This window comes from Pristis pectinata, chromosome 24, assembly GCF_009764475.1.
Source record: "Pristis pectinata isolate sPriPec2 chromosome 24, sPriPec2.1.pri, whole genome shotgun sequence".
NCBI lineage: Eukaryota > Metazoa > Chordata > Chondrichthyes > Rhinopristiformes > Pristidae > Pristis > Pristis pectinata.
In genome coordinates this window covers 34,779,731-34,786,314 of record NC_067428.1, presented here as the reverse complement: position 1 = coordinate 34,786,314, position 6,584 = coordinate 34,779,731, and positions in this window count along the sequence as shown.

The window sequence follows — 6,584 nt, the reverse complement described above, 5'->3', positions numbered from 1 at the left end:
GTATCCTGGCAAAGTAGTGGTGAATCTGAGCAGGGAGAGACCTGATGGCAGGAACATAAAGAGGGCAAGGAGCAGCAGGCAGAGTACTGGGGCCCAGGGGCAGATGGAGGAGGACGGGAGACCAGGCATCCAGGAGAAGCAGACGGAGGTCTGGGAACAGGAGGGGCAGGAGCAGGGCAAGCTGTATCAAAGAAAGTGCAAGGACATTTAATTACATAAAGAGCAAGGGTATGGCTGAGGAAAGAGTCGGATTCAGTGGTGACCTAAAAGGTAACTGTGTGGAAGGGAACGTTGTGGCTCATTGAAAGCTTTGTAACTGTATTCTCCAAAGTGGGGGCAGGTGGGGGACATGCCGCTGTCGTAAAGTGGAGGCAGAATCATCATCAGGTTTATTCTGATTTACGTATCCTGAAATTTGTTTTATGGCAAATTTCACAACACAAGTGTGGACTGTTGGATTGGGTAAACATCATCAAACCTAAGGAGTTTAGCATTTTAAAAAGTAGATAATCAAATCTATCCCAGGCTGTTAACTGAGACAGGGAGGAAATTGAGGAGGTTTTTGCAGGATTAGGGGACTGCTGATGTTTGCAAAGGAAGGAAGGGATTAAACTGAATACACACTAGTTACACCACAGCTGGAGCACTGGGGACAGGGACAGGTCTGGTCACTCTGTCAGAGAGATGTGATCGCACTGCAGAGGGGATTTACCAGAAAGTACTGAGGGAGCATCTTATTGTGGGAGGGTCAATAGTGAGGGAGCATCCCACTGTGGGAGGGGCAGTACTGAGGGAGCATCCCACTGTGGGAGGGTCACAATGAGGGAGGGGAGGTACTGATGGAGTGCTTACTGTGGGAGGGTTAGTAGTGAGGGAGCATCTCACTGTGGGAGGAAGGTACTGAGGGCATGCTGTACTGTGGAAGGGACAGTACTGTTGCAGTGCCACAGTGCTGGAGGTGCAGTCCTTTGGATGGTGTTTGCCACCGAGATCCTGTCTGTTCTCACTGCCATATGGAAAAGATCCCCTCACATTACTGTGGTGAAAAACAGGCAGGTTTCTCCTTGTATCCTGGGGCCAGTTCTCCTCTGCAAACAGATTAGTTGATCTTGCTGTCTGCGAATTGGCTGCAATGTTTACAATACCATGGTAATGTTTCAAAAGCATTTCATTGGCTATGAATCATATTGAGATGTGAGAAGTGCTATTGAAATGAAAGTCTTTATTTTCTTTTTCAGAAGGAGACCCAATGCATATTTGAGCACAATGTTTACCTTGGAACTTTATCTGTCCTTGTATTAAAAAGCATTGAAGAGCGTATGTAATGGTGATGCCCTTTTAAATCAACCTGAACAAAGATAATGTTATTTTGCATGTTAGAACAGATTGCAAAGATTCAACAGAAGCACAAGAGTAACAGCCTGGCACGTAGAACTGCTTCAGGAGGTTCTGAGCAGAAATGCAGGAGCAGCATGCAAACTGACCTAGTTTTGAGGTTGTTTTTCAAGCGAGCAGTGCCTGGGGGTTGCAAATAATTATGCAATGTATGTGAGTGTCCTGTGCTGGGTATGGAAGATCAGAGAGGCACAATTACTAAATCCCTCTTGCTTTTCATTTGCTTTCTCATTGCCATGGAAGTTACATGAGAAAATGTTGTTTGTGATCTGGAAGGTTCTGCCTGAATAGTGGAAGCAAATTCTGTGGGATTACTTAAAAGGGAATTTAGTGATAGAATCATTGTAGTTTTCAGCACAGGAGGCCATTCAGTCTATGAGCTGAAAACGAGCCACAATCTGTCGCCCTGCGGATTATGGCTCTTTAAGGACTCACACAGATGCTATGTAAATGTTGGGAGGGTTCTGTCTCCATCACCATCCCAGGCAGTGAGTCCAGATCCCAAATCCTGGTGAGTGCACTTCCATCTAATCCTGCGTCAACTAACAAGTCTATGTCCCCAGTTATTACCTCCTCTGCTCCCAGTACCCAGGCGTCAGCATCTTCCACACTTCAGTTACATTTCCCCTCAGCCTCCTCTGTTCCAAGAAAATAACTCTGGCCGAGCTAAGTGTTCTGAGCAGCTGAACTTCCCTGGGCAAAAGCTGTGGGAAATGAGCGGGGGACAGATATTTGCCTTCCTCCTGTTGTTGATCAGCCTGAGTCTGATTGCATGTCATTTGGGAGCAGCCATTTGTAATATAAAATATAAATAGTTTGCATTTTTATCGTGCCTTTAGCAGTAAACATGGATGTTCACAGGGGTCTGACTGAGCCGGGAGAGGGATTTACAGGGTGGAGAGAGAGGAAAGGGTGGGGAGTTTCTGGAGGGAGGGGAGACCAGGGTGAAGGACTACCAAAGGTAGGGTGAGTGGAATGGAGTGATGGGGTGGGGAGGGATGGGGGTGGAGGGGAGGATGGAGGGGAGGAGAGAGATAGATGGAGGGGTAAGGGTGGAGGGGAGAATGAGGGGAAGGGATGGGGGTGGAGGGGAGAATGAGGGGAAGGGATGGGGGTGGAGGGGAGAGATGGATGGAGGGGAGGGGTAAAAGTGGAGAGGTGGAATAAGGGGGAGTGGGAGGGGAGGGGAAGGGTGGAAGGGAGATGGGTGGAGGGGAGGGGCGGGTTCAGATGGAGGGGAGGGGAGATAAAGGAAGGGGTAAGGGTGGAGGGGAGATGGGTGGAGGGGAGGGGTGAAGGTGGAGGGGTGGGGGAGGGGAGGGTGGGGGTGGAGGGGTGGGGGAGGGGGAGGGGAGAGATGGAGGAGGAAGGTAAGGCCGAACAATCAAGACTTTAAGAGAAGTCCTGGGTTTTTAAAATAATTGATTTTCGGGATGTTGCAAGGTCAACATTTATTGCCCCCCCCACTGCCCCTCAGAAGGGGAGGTGGGGATGAGCCAACTCCCTGAGCCTCTGCAGTCCTGGTGAAGGTGCCACTGTACAGGAAGCACCAAGATTTACCCCCAGCGCCGGCGACGTTGTTCTCAGTGGGGAGCTGTACAACAACAGGGGTGTGTGCAGCTCACAGTGAACCGTTCCCCGATAACCGTCCGTGTAACCCGTCTCCACTCAGCTACACACAGCGGCCAGTTAACCTACCAAACCTCACGTCGTTGGGGTGTGGGGGAAAACCCACAGGGTCACAGGGAGAACATGCAAACTCCACACAGACAGTGCCGGAGGTCAGGATTGAACCTGGGTCTCTGGAGCTGCCGTGCCGTCCACTCGGAGGGAAGCCTCAGGAGGTGGTGTTCCCTGTGCCCGCTGCCCTTGTCCTTGGTGGGGGAGATGGCGGGTTTGGGAGGTGCTGTCGGAGTAGCCTGGGTGGGTAACTGTGGGTGGGGCGCACCATGCGCCAGTGGTGCAGAGATGGGTGTTTGGGGGGCATTCGATTGTGAGACCTGCTGGGTAGGATGTGTTGTTGGAGGGAGGGACTAAGCCGGGACTCACTCTGGTTAATGATGTCAGGAGCAGGCCATTCGGCCCCTTCTGCTTGCTCCTCTGTTCAGTCAGATCACAACTCATCTTCCAGCTCAGCTCACTTCCTTGAATTAACTCCCTGCCCCGTGATCTCCTCATTGGTCTCTGCATTAGGCCGCACCCCCGTCTGTCCTGGGAGCTGCACCCCAGCAAGGGTCAGGAGAGGAGGGCAGGAACAGGGAAAGAAAAATCCAAAGGAACATGTGAAAAGGATTGTGTGGACACGCAGACCGGAGGCTGGCACACTGCACACAAGCCATGGCACAGCTGACACAGGGTCATTAATATTCAGCTGAAGCCTATGGCAGAGAGCTGGCCGCCACATGCACAGGGCTCGCTCAATCATCCTGGCACCATACTGTGGGAACAAGCCACTAATTCACTTCAGACGTTTTAAGGTCAGTGTGTGGGGTGGGCTGTGGAGGACAAGAGGCAGGGTGTGGGGAGGGCTGTAGGGGACAGGGTGTGGGGAGGGCTGTAGGGGACAGGGTGTGGGGTTGGATGTGGGGGACAGGGTGTGGAGTTGGATGTGGGGGACAGGGTGTGTGGTGGCGTGTGGAGAAGGTGTGGGGTGGGCTGTGGGGGACAGGGTGCGTGGTGGGATGTGGGGGACAGGGTGTGGGGTGGCGTGTGGACAGGGTGTGGGGTGGGCTGTGGGGGACAGGGTGTGGGGTGGGCTGTGGGGTAGCGTGTGGACAGTGTGTGGGGTGGCGTGTGGACAGTGTGTGGGGTGGCGTGTGGACAGGGTGTGGGGTGGGCTGTGGACAGGGTGTGGGGTGGGCTGTGGGGTAGCGTGTGGACAGGGTGTGGGGAGGGCTGTGGGGGACAGGGTGTGGGGTGGAGATCCCCCATTTGCTTCATCACTTCCAGCCTCCTGTTTTCTATCTGTCCCTAAAACAGGAGCTGCTTCTCCCTGAGGCAGAGACCCACCACGGGAGCTGCTTCTCCCTGAGGTACAGACCCACCACCAGAGCTGCCTCTCCCTGACAGACAGACCCACCACCGGAGCTGCCTGAAGTAGTCGCCTCAATCTGCAGTGCCGAGTGAAGAGTGACCTCACCTGTAGCGTCGAGCCGGTAATGACAGGCTGTTGGGCAGGTTGCTGACCGTGTGCTGCTGCCTCACTGACACCATCAGCTGCTCAGTGTGGACTGAGGTGGAACCTCCCCAGAAGCTGGAGACTGGTGCAGTCCGGCTGCCCAGCGCCACTTCAAAGCTGCGTGTGTGCAGTTGCCTGAGTCAGAATACCATTCGTCACAACAGTCGGGGAGGCTCTTCAGCCCCTCCTGCTCTGCCTTTCAGTAAAACCCTGGGTCATCTGCAGTGACTCCATTTTCTTGATGGTCATCCTGAGCAAAGTCCATCCCCACTCTGACTCTACAGTCTTTTGCAAAGTTAATTTCCAGATACGGTTAATCTTTATGTCAAAAGGTGGAGGCTTGTTCTAATTAAACATCGCTTCACTCGTTCCTTACAACCCCAGCACCATCCTGGTCACTACATCCGATCCGTCCCATCAAGTCTGACTTCAGCTGAGTTCCTCTCTGCTGTCTGACCCCACAGTCCATCCCAGAACTTCTCCTCTTCCCAACCTCCGACCTCTTTTGCCAGGGTTATGTCAGCTGTGGTTCAGTTGGTAATGCTCCCTACGGGATGGATTTCCATTCCAGACTCTGGAGCAGAACATCCAAGCTGACACTCCAGTGCAGTCCTGAGTGTGTGCTGCGCTGTCAGAAGGACCCGCTTTCACTACGGCTCTGGTCCCTGATTCAGGTGGGTGTAAGGGATCCCATGGCACATTTACAGAGAGGAGCGGGGCAACCTTCCTTTCTGTTTTGGCTAATATTTATTCCTCAGTCAACATCATTAACACTGATATTTTCCTGATTATTATGTCTGAGTAGGATGGAGAGTAAACTCTCACCAATGGGAGATATCGTCACTGCAACTCACCAAACGTCACAACCTTTGGGAGGGGAGGGTGGCAGGATGAGGGATGAGCTTTGTTGAGAACGTCACTGTGAAGTTCCTCGTGGACACAGCACGTTACAGCATGTCTCAGATCTCTCACAGCCACCCAAAGCATCTGGCTCCGTCAACGTTTCTGCACTTATGTTAATTTATATTAAGTTTGTATAAACCATATTTGTCCTCATCTTGTACTGTACTGCTGCTGTAAAAAGCTAACTGTTGTGGCATTTACTGTGTACCCTGTGTATGTGTGTTTATGACAACAATAAACTTAGTAAAAAGCAACAGTAGACCATAAAGCCATAATATCAGTGTTAGTGACATTCGTGGCTCTGGCAAATCCCAGCTATCACAGAATGATTACAGCACAGAAAGAGGCCATTCTACCTATTGACATTTGTACTGGCTCTACACAAGACCAATCCAGCCAGTCCCACTCCCCACCCTCTCCCCATAGCTCTGCAGTTCTTTAGTTTCAGACACTCCCTATCCAGCTCCCCAATGGATGCTGTGGGTGAATCTGCCTCCGCTCCTCCCATGGGCTGGGCAAAAATCCTCCTGTCACATTGAGCGTTGTTGCCCATTGTCTGCACTCTCAGTCCTGAGAGTCCTTCTGACAGTCCATATACACCAGACCACCAACATTCCTTCATCAAAAGCTCTGTCATTAATGAGACACAACTTGCCTTTAACAAATCCATGCTGGTTTCCTTTGCTCAATCCAGAACGATCGAAGTTACTGCTAACTCTGTTACTGATTGTGCACAGTGACTTCACGTTGCTTCACAAGCCCTGTGAGTGGATTGTGAAATTAAAACTTGATATCCCAGCACAGTGAGAAATCGGAAAGGGGCAGGTGGTTCTCAGTGCCACCCGCTGCTTCAGGTTCTCAGCTGGATCTGTGGAAGGGGGAGGGGGTGAGAGGGTGTGTGGGGGGCGAGGGGTGTATGTGTGGGGGGAGGGGGTGTGGGGGAGGGTGTGTTGGGGGGAGGGTGTGTGGGGGTGTATGGGGGGGTGGGGGAAGGTGTGTGTGGGGGGGTGTGTGTTGGGGGTGTGGTTGTGTGGGAGGGTGTGGGGGGTGAGGGTGTGTGGGGGGGGTGTGGGTTGTGTGGGAGGGTGTGGGGGGTGAGGGTGGTGTG